We start from the raw sequence: 19858 nt of genomic DNA on the forward strand, positions 1-19858 counted from the left end.
GTGAATTTTTCATTAAACTCATAAATAATTTGATTGATTTGACAGTTTTTTTAGAATAAGTATAAGTATTCAAAACACAAAATCACACTATGCCAAAAACATGCAAAAAAAAAAAAGCATATAAAAATAAATTAACTACTCATATCATAAAAAAAACACAAAATCAACAATTAAATTTCATGGAAATGAATTCAAAAAATAAAAAATACACAAAAATATTTGCACGACTCAAATAAATTGGCATTAAATTAGAGAATCAATATTATTGTAATGATGTCAACTATATTTTAAATACGGATATTTATCTTAAAAAACTGCCAAATCAATCATAGAAATTTTTAAATTAATGTGTCTTAAATAATAAGTAGCATGCAAAGATGGACTATTATAAATTTCATATTACCTTAGAATAATTTAATTGATTTGGTAACTTTTTTAAGAATAAATATCCATATTCAAAAATAGCTGACCTTGGTGTAATAATGTTGATGCTCTAATTTAATTGCTGAAATATTGGACAACATTCTTTTGAATTTTTTTTTTTAACTTTTTTGAGTTCATTTCCATCTTAATTAATTGTTACTCACATTAGCCTCTATTTAAATCAATTATCCATTATCCCAGTCGTGCTACTCAAGACTTAAATCAATTGTGGTCTCATTCGAGTGCTCATGTGCATTTGTTTCTTGCAACTTCTTTTTTGTTTCTATTTCTCTATTCATATTTTGATTTAATTTATTATTTATGGAGAATTGACCATGCTATGTGCTGCAAGTTATGGCTCCATGATTTGATGTTGTCCATACTATCAACTCACTCTGAAACTATTAGAGAATTAGAATTTAAGTGATTCGCATGTGGACAATGATGAGTTACAAGGTAGATTTAAGAGAGAAAAATCACAATCATCATCTTCTTATCTGATTTCTATCATCTTTAACTTCTAGAAAGGTATCCAGATTTTAGTTGTCTCTTACTATTATCATGCTGCATCTTTTTTATATATGTAAACAAAATTGGAGGATTAGAATTTGGGTAGTTCAGATGTTGACGATGATGGGTTACAAGGTGGATTCGAAATAGATAAATCCAAATAATCATCTTCTTCTTCAATTTCTATCATTTCTACCTTCTGGAAGATATACAAATTTCAGTGTTTCTTACTATTATCATGATGCATCTTACTTCACATCTTCTAACTCCAGTTATATGTTTTAGTTCATTTCAATAGATTGTTAAACTCACTATTATTAAGTAATAGTTCTCCTAGCCTTAACTTTTGTGGCTCTTTACACTTGAATAATAGTTAATTGGTTAGACGTAGTGGATATAATGAATATGATATAATGAATATGATTGTTTAGTGAGGTTCTTTTTTTAAATTGGTGTTGTACACCACTCTGACATGTATTTTCAATACAATTGCTAACATTTTGTTGAACTTAAAAAAAATAAAATTATGAAATTGCAAATTGATGGCTCACTTAGAAACCATTGGAGGATTAGAATTCATATTAAAATTATTTGATGCAATTTCTTTTTTATTTCTATTTCTCTATTACTTATTGTTATTTTGTTTTTTTTCTGTTATATTTTGAGAATTATTTGATGCATATATGTGACATTTTAGGGTGAACATATTCATGCTATCATGAAGAAAACTTTCCTTTAAAAGTGTTTGTCTCAATTGAAAGAAGGCAAGGTGTATGTTATTTCTCAGTTTGATATTGGTTAGAACATCGGATTGGATAGGACTAAATAAACTTTCAATTCCCTATTTTACTACCTTCATGACATGTGGACAATTTGCTTATTAATCTTTAATTTTGGCAATATTAGTTTATCTCTTCATGATATTATTCTCTAGGCACCATTTATTAAGCTTTTTTTTTTTGGTGGTGTAATCCATTGTCTTAACTCTCCTCATCAAATCAAATTTGATTCTACTTGCATTAAAAAAAATAGCTAATGATGGGATGTTATTAATATCAATTTTAAACATCCATATGATGATCCTCATCAAATCTTATTATCCAATAATAACTAATTTATTTGTGCATTTTTTTTTGCAAGAGTTATGTATTTTTGTATATGTTTTTTATATACGAGAAATGTTCTTTTTTAAATATGTAATTGCTGCTTTTTTTTTTTACAAAATAAGTATAAACAATATATACAAATATACTTAGATTTAAAATTGATATTGTACTATATGCAATTATATCTATTCAAGTATTAAGTTGTCCATTTAAAAAAACTTGATTTATTTGGTAGCTTTTAAAAAAATAAGTAATAATTCACGCACGCAAAATATGCACATAACTTTGGGGGAAGAAGCATATAAAAATACTTACTTTTTAATGACTCATATTAATTAAAAACACAAAATTGCATTATACAAAAAAAAACATGTAAAAAAAGCATGTAAAAAAAATAACTACTTATGTTATAAAAAAACACAAAATCAGAGGTTAAATTAGATGGAAATAAATTCAAAAAATACAAAATACAAAAAAATATTTGCAATACCCAAATCAATTAACATTGAATTAGAGAATCAATATTGTTGTACCAATATCAACTATATTTTGAATGCATAAATTTATTCTTAAAAAACTACCAAATCAATTAGAAAAATTTTTAAATTAATGTATCTTAAATAAAAAAAAGCTTACAAAAATGCATTTTTGCAAATTTACATTAACTTTGATACAATAATGAGTATTTCTCTATTAGTGTTAGCACTCATGATTATGATTATTCTATATATCTATGGATTTCTCTACACTTTGTTATGTTCACTGACATGGGTGGTTGTAAGACCAACGATAAATACTTAATAGGTTCTCCTCTTTTGTATTTTCAGCTATTTTGCTTTCAATTGCTTAGATCCTATAGGTATTGTGTGTGAGTACACAATGTTTTATTTTTAAATGTCATTAGAAAAATATATGGCTCGAGTGAAATTAAGAAGTTGGATAAGGATAGTAAGTAGCAAATAAAAGAGGGTTCATATAGAGTTTGAGGATCCCAAGCATGTATATTGTTATGCATTCACTTTACTATATCATAATTATAAATTACTCACATTATACAGTAACATCATTTATAGCTTGTGAGGTTGATTTTAATCTAACCAATTTTGATTGTAATATTTTATTTAAGTTCAAATCAATCTCTATATCGGCTCTCATCTATTTAATGCATATACTTTATTTAGAGCATTATTCTATGCTAGTGCTTTTTTTAAAAATTGTGCATAGTTTCATTGCTCCTTTTTTAGACAATGGATGTTTCTTTAGCTAGAAACAACACTAATATCATTTATTTAATGCATATTTTTTTGTTTATAATTTTAATATATCTTGATGCATTTTTTAAATAGCTTCAAGTGTGTGTGTGAAATTATATGCGTTTTGTGAGTTTTATTAATTACTTAAAAATATTTGATAATGAAAAACCTATATGACACTTTCATGATTGTACCCCCGATCTCAAATTATAAGACACTTTAAAATAAAATTACACATACCAATAAAATTCATTAAATATACTTAACAACCATACTTTTTGAAAACAAAAATACAAACTTTTAAAAATATTTTTCATTTAATACTCCATTTGTTGAAGAATATTAAAGAGAAAGAATATATGAGAAGGGTAATATTAGAAAAACATTATTAATGAAACCTTATTTTTGTCAAAATGTCTTATATTTTAGGACATCAAATTTCCTCAAAAAGTATCTTATAATCTAAAATAGAGGTAATATCTAATTAATTTTTACAAAAAATTTTGTTTCAGTATTTAAAATTCAAGTTCAATAATGACTTAGTCTTAGTAACTGCCGCAAGCATCATGGGTCTTCCATCATCACCCAATTTAATTAGATATTCACAATTAATTTTAAATATATATTTGATTTTTTGTTATTTTAAAAATATATCAATTTTAATTTTATTAATTTTATTTTGTTATTATATATATATATATATATATAAAATTTTACTTCAATTGAGTATAAAAATGGAGATATAGAATATATTGATATTTTTAAACATGTATGTCTACCTCTTTGAAATGTTTATGTCATTTTTTACTACCATTTAGAGTATTAAGATGAGAATACAACCTTCTAAGAAAAATAGAAATAAAAATTAAATTTTTATTAGTAGTAGGCTATTAAAAAAATAGGAAAGAAGAAATCTTTTATTAATTAATAGTGATGTATAAACTCCAACTTTATTTGATAAAAAAGTTTGTTGATCTAGGAAATGAGTTAACAAAAACCATATGCACTACAAAACAAATTAACCATACCTTGAGTGTTTTCATTGTATCTTCAAAAGTGAAAATGATATTTTTTTTATGGGATTTCTTGGTCTCATCCAATCCTATCCCGATTCCAAACAAGATGAGATCACTTGCAAGACGGGATGTAATGGAAAATGTGACGAAAATTTAAATTTTTTATAATAGGACACAAGATAAGGTTGTCTCGATCCATCTCATGATCATGCCTACTATTCACTCAACTACTTATATAAAGTATATACTATAATTAACCTTGGCCTTTAATTTTGATTTTGCATCAAAAATATTGTTAAGAATGTTATCATCAAAATCTAAATTGTCATGATTTCTTCGTGCAAAAATTACTATTTAATAATTACATATATATTGGAATATTATATAATATATTGATATTTATTTAATATTAATTTGTGTAAAATTTAGAATAGGACAAGACATCCTAACACTGAAAGAGGATAGAGTTAAAAAAATGAACCAACTCATGAGTTGTAGGTTGACTTGTGACAAGTCATAGGCTAAAATTTTTTCACACCATACCACTAAACGTGGGTTGGCAGGTTGCCCATGTTAGATAAGGAGGTGCGGCGAAAGATTAAAATTCTAAAGTCTATATCCTGATATAGACCGAACAAACTCGTTTAAGTCAAGGTGGATAGAAAACTTACCTTTTAATTCTTTAAAGTTAGCGTACATTCTCTTCAAGAGTTTAGATCTCAGGAGCTAATAACGTAGATTTACTCCCTCTACCGGTATCCACACGAACAGCTCTCTAACTCGAACAGCTTGCTAGCACTCTCAACGTCCGTTCTTCTTTGAACATTAATTTTCCTTTCTATAAGATGTTTCGTGACTCTTAGAGTGTTTTTGCCGTCAGAACTTTTTTAACTCTCTTTCCTTTCATAAAGGACATCCTTATCTATAAATAGTATATAGAGAAGGATTTTCGTCTTTCACTTAAAAGTCTACAAAAATTTAATTAAATTTATCTCATAAATTTAATTCATAATATCATATCTAATTTAAATTTATCTTATAAATTTAAACTATAAAACTGACATGATGTTCTCTCATATCATGTTAATTATTAAATTTAATCTATCATATAAAATTAAATTTAAAACTAACATAATATAATATAATATAATATAATATAATATAATATATCACATATACATATTATATTATATATTTACACGAATATGTATATATGCATATATATATATATATATATTTCAAATATATGTATATAATTATATTTTAAATTTTATATTTCATATAAATATATATATATAAATATTTATCAAATAAATATTCAAATATATATATATATATATGTATATATATAATTCTTTCACCCTATATTACATTCATTGAATCTAGACATATTCTAGATTTATTAAACTTGGACATTATAACTCGAGTTAGGCTGTTCTTGTATGCGACCTTATAGGCCTATATGAAATTAGCAATAGGCTAATTACGCTATCAGCCTACAAGTTACAATTGACTTTTAGCAAGACATTGCAACTATCCAATTTACATGAGGGTCAATCATCCAATATAACCTATCATGCAGCCATATCACATCCCTTTTATCACAAGATATTTCGGTCAAGCATAAGACATGGAATTATCATTCTCCTTTACCTGACCGTTACTTTCTCAATCTCTGAGTAGACTGACAGTAGCAATGGAAAAACATTTTCTATTGTAGTATAGCCATATATTTTCTCAGTCTTACTCATCGAGAGGCCTAGTAATATCTTTCACTTAATGTGAGAGACAAATTCCATCTTGACCACTCATATTCCTTTACATGAATATTACTAAACTCAATCATAGCCTTTATGATCACCTGATCAGAGGTAATTTTTGACTAGGTCAAAGTTCAGTGGTCATCATGTAGAAATCCATGATGATCTCATGTCAAAGGACTTAGTGATATAGTTACATATGAGATAAGCTTATAACTTGTACCATGCAGCTTTCTCATAGGGAGTTGGTCCAGCACCTTGTACTCTTTCAAATGCCTATGACTTTAATTTATATCTCTATAATTAATCAAAGTTATACTAGTCTTGTTTCATCTATGATCCCTTAAAGATGACTGACCAGAGACATTTAGGACAATTACTGTAGTTTGTTCAGGGATACAGTTATCATATTGAACATGCAATTGTTATGATAACAAAAGAGAAATTCATTAAACAACAATGTATATAGTACAATGATTGCCCTAGGGCATAATTTCCAACATCCTCCTACTTGCACTAGGTATAATCATTAATTTGTCTAATTCCCATTGTCCTGACATGATGCTCATGCTTCATCTATGTAAGAGGCTTTGTAAGAGGATCAGCAACATTATCTTCTCCTGCTACTTTGCATATTTTTATATCACCTCTATCATTAATCTCTCTGATAAGGTGGAAACACCTGAGTATATGCTTGGTCTTTTGGTATGACCTTGGCTCCTTACTCTGTGTAATTGCACTGCTATTGTCACAGAACAAGTTTATTGGATTTGAGATGCTAGGCACCACTTCTAGTTTAGCAATAAACTTCCTGATCTAAATGGCTTCTTTAGCTACATCTGATGCTGCTATATACTCAACTTCTATTGTAAAATCAACTATTGTGCTCTGCTTTGAGCTTTTCCAGCTCATTGCCCCACCATTTAAGGTGAACACATATCCTAATTGTGATTTAAGGTCATCCTGGTCAGTTTGGAAGCTTGCATTTGTGTAACCTATTACAACTGGCTCGTCATCCAATCCGCCATATACCAAGAATCAATCCTTAGTCCTTCTTAAGTACTTTAGGATATTCTTGACAGCAGTCTAATGATCCTCTCCTGGATCTACTTGATATTTGCTGGTCATACTTAAGGCAAATGAAACATCTGGTTGAGCGCACAATATGGCATACATGATAGATCTAATTGCCGAGGCATATGGAACCTTACTCATGCAATCTCGTTGATTTTATGTACTAGGAAACTGGCCTTTGTTAAGATGAATGCCATGAAACATGGGGATGAAACCCCTCTTTGAATCCTGCATATTGAACCTATACAGTATCTTGTCTATGTATGTGTTATGACTTAGGCCTATCAGCTTTTTGGATCTATCTCTATAGATCTTAATCCCAAGGATGTAAGTGGCTTTACCTAAGTCCTTCATAGAGAAAGATTTTTCTAACTAAGACTTGACATTCTGCAAGGTAGGAATGTCATTCCCAATGAGTAGGATATCATCTACATATAGCACTAAAAATATAACTGTGCTGCCATTAACCCTTTTATAAATACAACGTTTATCAATGTTTTGAATGAATCCAAACGCTTTGATTACTTCATCAAAATATTGATTCTAGTTCTGAGATGCTTACTTCAATCTATAAATGGATCTTAGAAGCTTGCACACCTTTCCAGAGTCCTCTAGACGTATAAAACCTTTAAGTTGTGTCATGTACACTTCCTCAAGTAGACGTCCATTAAGAAATGCTATTTTAACATCCATCTGCCATATTTCATAGTCATAATGTGTTGCAATGGCAAGGAGGATTCTGATTGATTTGACCATTACAACTGGTGAAAAGGTTTCATCATAGTCTATACCATAAGTTTGGGTGAATCCTTTTACAACCAATCGTACCTTGAAGACATTTACTTTGCCATTCATGTTAATTTCTCCTTAAAAGCCTACTTACACCTGATAGTTTTTATTCCTTCAGGTGGATCGATTAAGGTCCATACCTTATTATCGTACATGGATTGTATTTCAGAGTTCATGACATTTAGCCATTTCTTAGAATTTAATCCTACTATGGCTTCTTAGTAGGTGGTTGGTTCATTGTGTTCAATGAGCAACACATCACAACATTCAGTAATCAGAAATCCATATCTCTGAGGATGATGCCGTGTCCTATCAAACCTTCATGGGCCTTGTGTTATTTGAATAGGCTCATTTACTTCTTGTGAGTATCCTTAGTTTTTCATCTGTGACTCTATGCTATTTTGTGGTTCTTGAATTTCTTCAAGATGTATCTTGCTCTCAATAGTTCTTTTAGAGACAAATTTTCTTTCTAGAAAGATACCATTTCAAATTACAAATACTTTGTTATCGGTGGGATTATAGACATAATATCTGTTTGTTTCTTTAGGATACCCCACAAAAAGGTACTTTGTAGATTTAGATGCTAACTTGTTTGAGGCTTGTTTTTTAACATAAACCTCACTTCCCCAAATCTTGAGAAAAGACAAACTAGGTTTTTTCCCAATCCATATCTCATATGGTGTCTTCTCAATTGCCTTAGATGGAACACTGTTCAGTGTGAATGCAGTTGTTTCTAGTACATGGCCCCAAAATGATAGAAGAAGATCTACTTGTCTCATCATAGATCAAACCATATCTAATAGTGTTCGATTTCTTCATTCAAAAACATCATTCCATTATGGTGTTGCTGGAGGAGTTAATTGTGAGACTATCCCACAACTCCTGTGATGATCAATGAATTATTGGCACAAATATTTACCTCCTCAATTAGATTAAAGAGTTTTAACAGTCTTGCTAAGTTGGTTTTGTACTTTTTGGAATAATTTAAAAATTTTAAAAGATTTAGATTTGTGTTTCATTAGGTAGATATATCCATATCTATTGTAGTCATCAATAAAGGTAATGAAATATAGATAACCCCCTCTAACAGCTGTGCTCATTAGTCCACATACATCTATATGTACGAGTTCCAAAAAGTCATTAGCCCTCTCACCATGCCTAGTAAAAGGTGCTTTCATCATCTTTCCTAATAACAAGATTCACAAGTGTCATAAGATTCTCAATATGGACTTGAGAAGTCCATCTTGATGGAGCTTAGAAATGCATTTCTCATTTATATGGCTAAGACGACAATGTCATAGGTAGGTTGGATTCAAATCATTAGATTCGATCCTTTTAGTAGTTACGTTATAGATGTCTTCATTACTAGAATGTTCCAGATTTAAAAGATAATGACCAAAATGCAAATCACCATTAGCATAAAAAATATCATTTCAATAAATAGAACATTTACCATTTTCAGTAATGGAAGTAAAACCTTCCTTATCCAAATAAGAAAGAGAAATAATGTTACTACTTAAAGCAAGAGCATAATAGCAATTGTTCAAAACTAACAAAAGCCCACTGGGCGAAAGTAATTCATAAGTGCCTACGGCTAAAGCAGCAACTCTTGCTCTGTTTCTAACTCGTAGGTCCACTTTGCCTTTCATTAACTTTCTACTATGTCTGAGACCCTGCATATTTGTACAAATGTGAGAACCACATGCAGTATCTAATACCCATGTAGAAGAAGTAGAAAGGTGAATGTCTATAACATAAATACCTGAAGGAGTAACCCCACTATCCTTCTTTTTTTTCAGATCTTCCAGGTAGAGCTTATAGTTCCTCTTCTAATGACCTAGTTCATTGCAAAAGAAGCAAACTCCTTCCTTTGGAGGCTTTACCTTCTTGGCTGGAGGCTTGGTTTTGGACTTGTCGACTCTTTGGTCTTACCATCTGAGCCTACCCTTTCCCTTGCCCTTGCCTTTGCTTTTCTTTTTCATATCCTTTCCTTTTTAAACCATCAAAAATAGTGCTAGGATTTTTCTTAATGTTTTGCTTAGCAGTTTTAAGCATCCCATGTAGTTCAGAAATAGATTTTTCCATGTCATTCATGTTATAATTCATAACAAACTGGTCATAACTTTCTGGGAGTGAGTTCAAGATCAAATCTGTAGCCAACTTATGGCTTAAGGGAAATCTGAGCCTCTCAAGGTGATCAATATAACTCTTCATCTTTAAAACATGAGTGCTAACTGATACACCCTCAGCCATCTTGCAAGAATGTAAGGCCTTTATGGTCTCATACCTCTCTTGCCTTGCCTGTTGCTGGAACATTTTCTTAATATGTACAATCATCTCATAAGCCTCCATGTGTTCCAAATCTCTTTGAAATTCTAGAACCATAGTAGCTAGCATTAGGCATCATACATCCACCAAGTCATTGGTGTGCTTTGTGTAAGCATCCCTTTGAGCTCTTAGAGCGTTGGCTACAGGATCCTCAGGAATAGGTTTATCTAAAACATAAACCTTTCTTTCCTGCTTGAGAACAATTCTCAAGTTCCTGAACCAATCAAGAAAGTTTATCTCATTGAGTTTGTCCTTCTCAACGACTGATCGCAACAATAGTGTAACCGTGTTACTAGTTGACATGATTCTACAATAAAATACACAAAGTTAATTTGATATATCTCCCACTAAAACTAACAACCCTCAAATTAGATTAGTGTACTAAGACCCATATTTCACTTAAATTTAAGTCCGCTTTAATAGGATACTTAAAATTAAGTTATTTAGGTAGGTAACTCGTTTACCAATTACATCACATGTAACTCTTAGATCTTTATAGGATTCAATCATTATATGATCCGACATGTTCAATCTCATCTAATGCCTTGAGATCTAAAACTATTTTGATAATCTTAATTAAGTCAGACAATAATGAATCTTTGTGAGTAGCACCATTACTCATGCTTGTCTCACCAAGATAACCCAAATGTATCCACTTTGGTGGATCCTGTATTTGAGTGATCTAGATTTTGAAAAGTATTCATTAATTGATAGCATTACAACTTAAGATTTTGATCAAAGGGTTAGATTTATTAATTTAATAAATGTGTAAAGTGAAAGTAATTGTATCTCATACAAAATCATGCATATTATGATCTAATCAAAAGCATAATAAACATGATATAATATGACTTACCTAACCTATGTCCATCCCAAGCCAATGAGAGGACCTCTCTAAGAAGATAAATTACATCAAGAAACCTCATTTATCCATATGAGGGGATTGACATGAGAAGAAAATGCACATTCAGAGTTTATAGAGAGAGGCATGACACGCAGGTCGTATTTAAAATTTACAACCCTTGTAAAACTAGAGCCATATATGTCACCATACCCAAACAACTTCAAGGCAAAGAAAACACGATAAATAAATAATTTATATTACGCAGCGCCCCTAGAGCTTTCGAAAAGCTTATTTTCTTTGAATGAGTTGCTGCCTTAGACCCTTTAGATTCATCAATCATATTGATAATCCAGCCTAAACTATATGAGAACGTGAATGAACAATTATGACATTGAGAATGCATATCATATAGCTAAATATTAATCATATTAATTTATTTAAATTCATATAAATTTGAATTTATATAAAATGAGTTTATAGATATATATGTTTTGAAAATATCACATGAAAAACATATATAAATTTTAAAAATATCACATATAAATTTCAAAAATCTCAAAGCAACGTTCATCTAAAGAAATTCATCACATGAAGATTTAAGAACGTAATCAACCAAAACCCAACTTAAATGAAAATTTGACCTGGCTCTGGTACCACTGTTGGATAGGGAGGCACAGTGGAAGATTAAAATTCTAAAGTCCCTATCTTGATATGGCTGAATGAACTCGTTTAAGTTAAGGTAGATAGAAGAGTTACCTTTTAATTCTTTGCAATTAGCACACGTTCTCTATAAGAGTTTGGATCTCAGGAGTTGATAATGTAGATCTGCTCCCTCTATCGGTATCCACACGAACAATTCTCTAACTCAAACAACATGCTAACGCTCTTAGCATTCATTATTCTTTGAACATTAATTTTCCTTTTTATAGGGTGTTTCGTGGCTCTCGGAGTGTTTTGCCGTCAAAACTTTTCTAACTCTCTCTCTTTTCATAAAAGACGTCCCTATCTATATATAGTATATAGAAAAGGGTTTTCGTCTTCCACTTAAAAGCCTACGAAAATTTAATTAAATTTATCTCATAAATTTAACCTATAATATCATATCTAATTTAAATTTATCTTATAAATTCAAATTATAAAACAGACATAATATTCTCTCATATCATATTAGTTATTAAATTTAATCTATCATATAAAATTAAATTTAAAACTAACATAATATAATATAATATAATATATCACATATACATATTATATTATATATATATATATATATGAATATATATAATTATATTTTAAATTTTATATTTCATATAAATATATATATATATATATATAAAAATCAATATTTATCAAATAAATATTCAAATATATATGTGTGTGTGTGTGTGTGTGTGTGTGATGAGAATAGTTGAAGATGAAGAAATTATAAATGAAGAAAAAAAAAGAAAACAAGATATGCATAAAAACATAAGACAAACAAGAATAGAAACAGAAAGAATAAAGAAAGGATAAGAGATAATGAATAATAATTTATGGTTTATACATGCACAGATAGAAAAAATAGAATTATAAATATTTGATAGAGAAAATGGAATAAATTATGCAAAGAAAAAAGATAAAGAAATAAAAAAAACTAGAAGAAGAAATAGAAAGAGAATTAGGAGGAGAAAATGAAATAGATGAAGAAGAATGGGAGAATAGAAATAGATCTGTAGAAATAATGCTAGGAAATTATAATTATAAACCTAGAAAGAAAAATAAATCAAAACCTTAAAATAATGCAAAAATTAATATGGTACAAACAATAAATGACATAGAAAATGAATTAGAAAGTCAATCTGAAGAATTAGAAATAGAATTTCAAAATTGTTACAAAATGAAGAAAGAGAAGAAAGAGAAGAATTATAAAAAATAAAACAAGAATATAAACATATGATAAATAATAATTTTGAAGAAGGATTTGTAAATATACAAAATTCACAAATAGTAATTCAAGATCAACAACCATATAGAATACCTCAAAATTTTGTAACACCTAATTTAGATAATCCATCCTATAATAACAAAAATATAGAATCAAGTAAAATATCTGAAGAAAATAGAGATGAAAGAATGATGGAACCAAATGAAAGAGAACAATATTATGAAATAGATTTTATAAATTTAAATAAACAAGAATGTAATAATATACCTTTTCAGGCTACATTCAATATACTGAAAAATAATGAATTTATACCCACACCTTTAGCACAATATGAAAGTAAACAAATATCAAATTCAAGAATATGGTTAAATTTAGATTATAATTTAAACAATATTTAAGTAATAGAAGAATGAAAAAAGCAACATTAATAGCATTAATAGGAAAAAATGTAGATGTAAATACTGCAAATATGTTAATAGAAGCAACATTTTTTAGGAAATGTAAAAAATTGGTGGAATAAAAAATCTCAAGAATATAGAGAAAAATTTAGAAGACTAGATAAAAGTTATTATAGTAAAAGAGAATATTATACTATGTTAATAGATAAATATATAAAAATATTATTAAATGAATTTGGAGGAATAAGTATGGATATAAATGAAATGAGTAAACAAAAAAAAGTAATAAAAATATTACATGAAATAGAATTATGTTCATTAGAACCAGAATATTTAAATGCTTTTATATGTAAATACAAAAAATATTATTATGAAGCTGGATTAGAAGATTTAAAAGAAGAAAGATTCTATTTAGACTTATTTTATAAAAAACTATCAAAATTAATATCAGATATGATATTAGAAGATTATTATGATACTTATAAAGTAACTTCAGAAGGAGATAGATGATACAAGACAAGGTCCAATAAATGTTTGAAATAAAATAGACACTATGGGAAGAAGAGAATTATTTTAAAAAAAATATATAGCTGATAAATGTAGAACTGTATGGAGAAATATGAAATATTATAAAACTAACAAAACAATATTAACATGTGGAGAGATAATGAAAGGACATAAATGGGGATGTAAACTAGAAAAATATGAAAAGAAAAAGAAGAAAAGAAAATTAAAATTAAAATTCAAAAAATATCCTCAAGAAAAATATTAAAAAACATAAAATATAAACCAAGAAAATTCTTTAAAAGAAGAAAAAGAAAAAACATAAATTATAATAAAAGACTTAAAAAATGTAAATGTTATAATTGTGGAGAATTAAGACACATATCACCTAACTGTCAAAGTAAAAAAGATAAGAAAATTATGAAAATAATAGAAGAAGCATATAAAGAAAATTTAGAACCTATAAAATATGATGAAGAATTATCTAAAATAGAAAATGAATAAAATAATTCAGAAACAAAAAATTATAAATTAAAAATAATTAGTAAAATTGACTCTGAAAATAGTGAATCTGAAGAAGAAGAAATGAGTTATATATATATATATATATATATGATAAATAGGTTAGAAGATAAACCTAAGAGTAGTAATCAAAATGATTATGATGAATATGAAGAAGTTGTAAGTGCAGAAGAAGGAATAGTTCAAAAAGAATGACTTTTAATCAAAAACAATATGAAAAGATAAGAGATTCAAAATTAAATTTAAAACTTAAAGAATTAAAAAATGAAAGTTTTATGAAGAAAGTTGGAAAACTTGTGAAGTCTAAGAAACAAAAAAATATGCATGTGTAGTATTAGAAAAGAAACATCCTATAGAATCAACATTAACAGAAGAAATATTAAGAATACCTTTGATAAGTAAATCTTTAATAGATGCTGAAATTAATAAATTATCATTTAAAGATGAAGTAACAAAAATATATATTGCTGGAGTATAATTATTAGTAAAAGCTTATTTTCAAGAAGGAAAAAATTCACCAATAGAATTATTAATAACTGATGGAAGAATAATAAGTAGTGTTAGAGATAATATTTTAGGAATATTAATTGGAAGCTTAATATATCAAAAACTAAAATTTACAATAAATACTAACTTTTGTATTTCAAGAGCAGAGGAAAATATGAATAAAACCATACTAATATATCATAAATTAGGAGGAATAAAATTATTATCAGGATCAAGAACAATAATTATAAATGCTATGATAGGATTAATATTTACAAATGAGTATAAGATTTATAAAAGAAATAAAGAAAAATTAACAATTGATAAACATTTTATACCTATATTACAAGAAATAGAATTAGACCTAACTAGAATAATAATACCTGAACAATTAAGATTAGAATTAGATAATATAATAGGATATTATGAAAATAAAAATAATTCAAGAAAATTGATAGTTAATGATAATATAGGACAAAGAACATTAAGAATAAGTACACCAACATTAAATATAAATATAAATCAACCTAATATTAGAAAAAGTTTTAGTTTTGAACCAAGACCTAGTACAAGTAGAGGATTATCTAGACAAGAAAGATTATTACTAAAATCTACAACTGAGACACCAATAACTTCAAACTTAGAACCAATAAGACCTAAAACACCAATAGAAAACAATAATTATATAGCTATATAAGTAAAACAAGATGCTAATTGGATAGATGTAATGACTTTAGTAGAACCAAGAGAGCAAAAAAGTACAATACAATTAGGATTAACAAATAATAACCTTGAAGCAACAAATGAAGGAAATAGAACAATATATTCAATAAGAATAAATGAAAGAGATGTGTTAACTATAAAATTATGAGTAATAGATGATGATGATAATAATAATCAATGTAAAATAATCTTAGGAATAGATTTCTTAGAACAAGTAAAACCATGGAGAATACAACAAGAAAGAATTATGATAAATATTAATCATCAAATAATAGTAATCCAAAAGATAAAATTAATGTGACAAAATTATATTACATATTGATAAAATTTAATTATCAAAAATATAGATCTAGAAAATATCATACTTTAATCGATACAGGAGCAAATATTTCAGTAGCAAAAGCAAATGTATTACTAGATGAATTATGAAAAAGAAAAATAAAGTATTAAGAATGCAAGGGGTAGGACAAGAAATTAATTGTATTGAATTAGAAGAAAGAAAAATTATGGTACAAATAGGAGAATATGAATTAAAAATAAGAAAATTAAACTAATATAATGATAACTCATGTGATGTAATATTAGGAATAGATTTTATTGAACAATATTATTCTTTACATATGTTTGAAAAGGCAATAATATTAACAACACCTTGTAAACACCAAGTATGGAGAGTAAGAGTAACTAAACCTTATAGTAGAAGAGATGAAAAATTTTAAAAGAAAACAGAAGAATATGAAGTACAGTTTCCACCAAATAAAAAAACTTTTGTATAATAATGAAGTTATAAATTCAATAAAAATGTTAAATACTGCAAAAGAAATTAAGACAATTGAACAAAGATTATTAGAAAATTATAGTAATAATCTTTTAGTTCATTGAGAAAAATCTAAACCTTTAGCAAAAATATAATTAAGAGATTATAGTAAAGAAATAAACTGTAAACTATACCCTTGGATAGAAAATGATAAAAAAAAATTATTATGCACATTAATGAAATGGAACAATATGATTTAATAAGAGAAAGTAGATCTGAATATTCATCACCTGCTATGATTGTAGTAAAACATGGTGAAGAAAAAAGAGAAAAGTCAAGATTAGTAATAAATTATAAAAAATTAAATAAATTAAAAATAAGAAATAGATATCCAATCCCAAAAATAGATTTATTATTTGATTTGATAAGAGAAAAAAATATATTCAGTAAGTTTGATTACAAATCAAGATTTTTCAAATAAAATTAGAAGAAGAAAGTAAAAAATATACTGCTTTTAGTACATCAGAAGGTTTGTATGAATGGAATGTATTACCTACAGGATTTCATAATAGTCCTGGTATATTTCAAGAATATGTAACAAAATTATTATTGCCAATAATAGATTTTGCTGTCATATATATAGATGATATTTTGATATTCTCAAAAGATAAAGAAGAACATGAAAAACATTATAATAATTTATAAATCTTATAGAAAAAAAGGATTAAATATATCACCTAAAAAAGATGAATTAAAAAAAGAAAGAATAGGATTTTTAAGATAATGCATAACTAATAATAGAATAGAATTACAAGAACATATTAGTAAGAAAATACTGAAATTTGAGGAAATTTAAAAAAAAAAAAGAATTTCAATCATTTTTAGGATCAGTAAATCAGGCCAGAAACTATATTCCAAACTTATCAAAATTAATAGCAAAAATAAGTAAATTAGCTAGAGAAAAGACAATATGGATATGAGATAAAGAAAAAGAAAAAATAGTGAATCAGATAAAAATTTTATGTCAAAATCTACCTAAATTAACTATTCCAATAAATAATGATGTAATATGGATAATATACACAGATGCTAGTAAAAATTATTGGGGAGCAGCTTTATATCACATTAATGAAAAAGGAGAAGAAGTAATAACTAGATATGCAAGTGAAAAATTTAATGATTCTTAAACTAGATATCATTCAAATTGGAAAGAATTTTTAGCAATAGTAAAAGCTTTACAAAAGTTTGAATTATTTATTGTGAATATTAGATTCATTATAAGAACTGATAATACTCAAGTAAAACATTGGTTAAATAAAGGAATAAAAATAACTCAGTTATGTAATAAGATGTTAATCAAATGGTAATCAGATATGTCTTATTATAATTATGAAATTGAATATATTAAAGGAAAAAATATCTTGTGGCTGATTATTTGTCTAGATGGAGTCAAATAGAAGAGAGACAAATATGATGACAAGTAGTGGTGATGGTGGTTCACCTACAGGACCAATAATGACCCCACTAGACCAAGTAATCATGAAGGTAAATATTCTGGAGATGAATATGACCTTTCTTGTTGACAACTAAATGTAAATATGCAAACATTATCTAAATCAGTAGCTCATCTCAGAAATGAGGTGAATATTTTGACAAGTAATATGGAGGACTTAGAGAAATCTAAGGGTCCATTATCCCAATTCCGTTAAAGACAAGTAAAACAAGTAATTGAGTCATCTATTCAAACTCCTGATTCATTATTCCAGCCTCATCCAGTATAGAACCAGAAAAAACTGGTCCAATAATTCCTTTTACTAAAATAGTAAAAGAAGCCCAAAAGTCTAAAGCCTAAATAGTGACAAGAACACTTCAAAATAGTGCACCCACTTCTATCTCTTCTAGGAGAAGAAGTCCAGCCCAATAACTTCACCATCTTTTAAGACTTTAGACCAGTATAATTATTTCAAACTTCTCATTAATAAGACCAACCATTTTGCCCTTCCTAATACCAGTAATATTAAATATGTTTCTCATTATTCCTTCAAAAAGTCATTGTTTATCCAAACACTAACCCTGATCTTGTAAAAACCTTGTATAGTTATGGCTTTATCTACTCAATATATCCTTCTAATGAGATGTCAAAAATATCAAAACTTCTAGAGTCATTAAGGAAGCTGCTAAACATTATTTTAGAATAGTAACTCAATACCGAGTCTTCATTTGGTGTTACTCAACAATAGCTAAAATAACTCCTGACAAATTCTATCCTTCAATTAATCTGATTAAATTTGGGACAATAAGAAGACCATTTGAGTATGATCAAGAAGAAAAAGAAAAAATAATTAATGATGAAGATCTCAGATATAAGATCTCCATTATCAAAGCTCAAAAGTACATATAATTTTTCAGGAGCTCAATAGGACAATTATAGCAGACGAAGAATAGTGGACATACTTCACTGGCCCAACGACATGTATTTTCTCAATAGAAAAAAAATAGCAGAAATTTAAGAAGCTTCAATAATTGGTACCAAAGATTAAGAAATAATTCAATGGATAATGATGAAGGGACAAAGAAGAAAATATGTCATGTATTGTCAGAATATGCTATCCATAATGTAAATATTGTGATAAAAAAAGAGAAGCTGACAAAGGCTCCGAAAACCCTTCTATCAACATGAATATTCTCTATTAGCCTGTCGACAAGTAAAAGAAGACTGAAGAAGATGGAAGAAGAGAAAGTCAAAAAGACTAAGAGCTAAAAAGAATCCTAAACCTATATTGTCTCTTGTAATAATTACTTTAACTTTTCATTTTGTCAAAAAGCCTAAGAAGTTTAAGTTTAGCCTTTTCATTTGTGTCAAAAGTAGTTTTCTCTTCTTGTAATTATTAGAGTTAAAATTAACTAAGGTTATGTAATCAGGGTTGGAATGTCAACTCTATATAAAGCCACATAATCTCTGAGGCAACACACAGCTGAGAACCTTAGAGCTTTCTTAAGCACTCAAGTTCTCTACCTCCTTGTAACCTTGCCTTCTTACTATCAATAAAAGTATTCTGTTCATTTATTTCCTCCTTTGCAAGTATTAAAGATTAAAATGTATAGCTGAGTAATCTTCTTTTAGGGGTTAAGAGGGATTATTATCTAATACTTAACAAGAGATTTGGATTTTCACAATGATCCTAGAAGGGGGATTACTGGTTATGTGTTGTTATGGCTACGCCTCCAGTAGGAAATGAAGGAAGGCTGTATTGTTCTGGTCTGAAGGAAGTGGTTCTGTGAAATCTATAGCTAGGCTTTTAAGACTGTCGGCTTGTTAATCTCAATATGAAAGAGGACTAAGAACCTTTCATGTTCTGCTATGATCTGGATCAGGGTTGGTCAAACCCTGTAGCAATACATAGCCAACTATCATCGTTAATATATATTACATATATA

General features: G+C 27.8%; 1 protein-coding gene across 1 annotated transcript in view; it reads right to left on the reverse strand.

The window, feature by feature from the left end:
* The window catches only part of LOC129291060 (fluoride export protein 1-like), a 57492-nt gene that overhangs the window by 11209 nt on the left and 26425 nt on the right, over positions 1-19858 (reverse strand). The gene's annotated exons all lie outside the window — the stretch shown is intronic.

Source organism: Prosopis cineraria, unplaced genomic scaffold (genome assembly GCF_029017545.1).
Source record: "Prosopis cineraria cultivar Desert tree isolate PC_DT_omini unplaced genomic scaffold, ASM2901754v1 PC13, whole genome shotgun sequence".
Classification (NCBI taxonomy): domain Eukaryota; kingdom Viridiplantae; phylum Streptophyta; class Magnoliopsida; order Fabales; family Fabaceae; genus Prosopis; species Prosopis cineraria.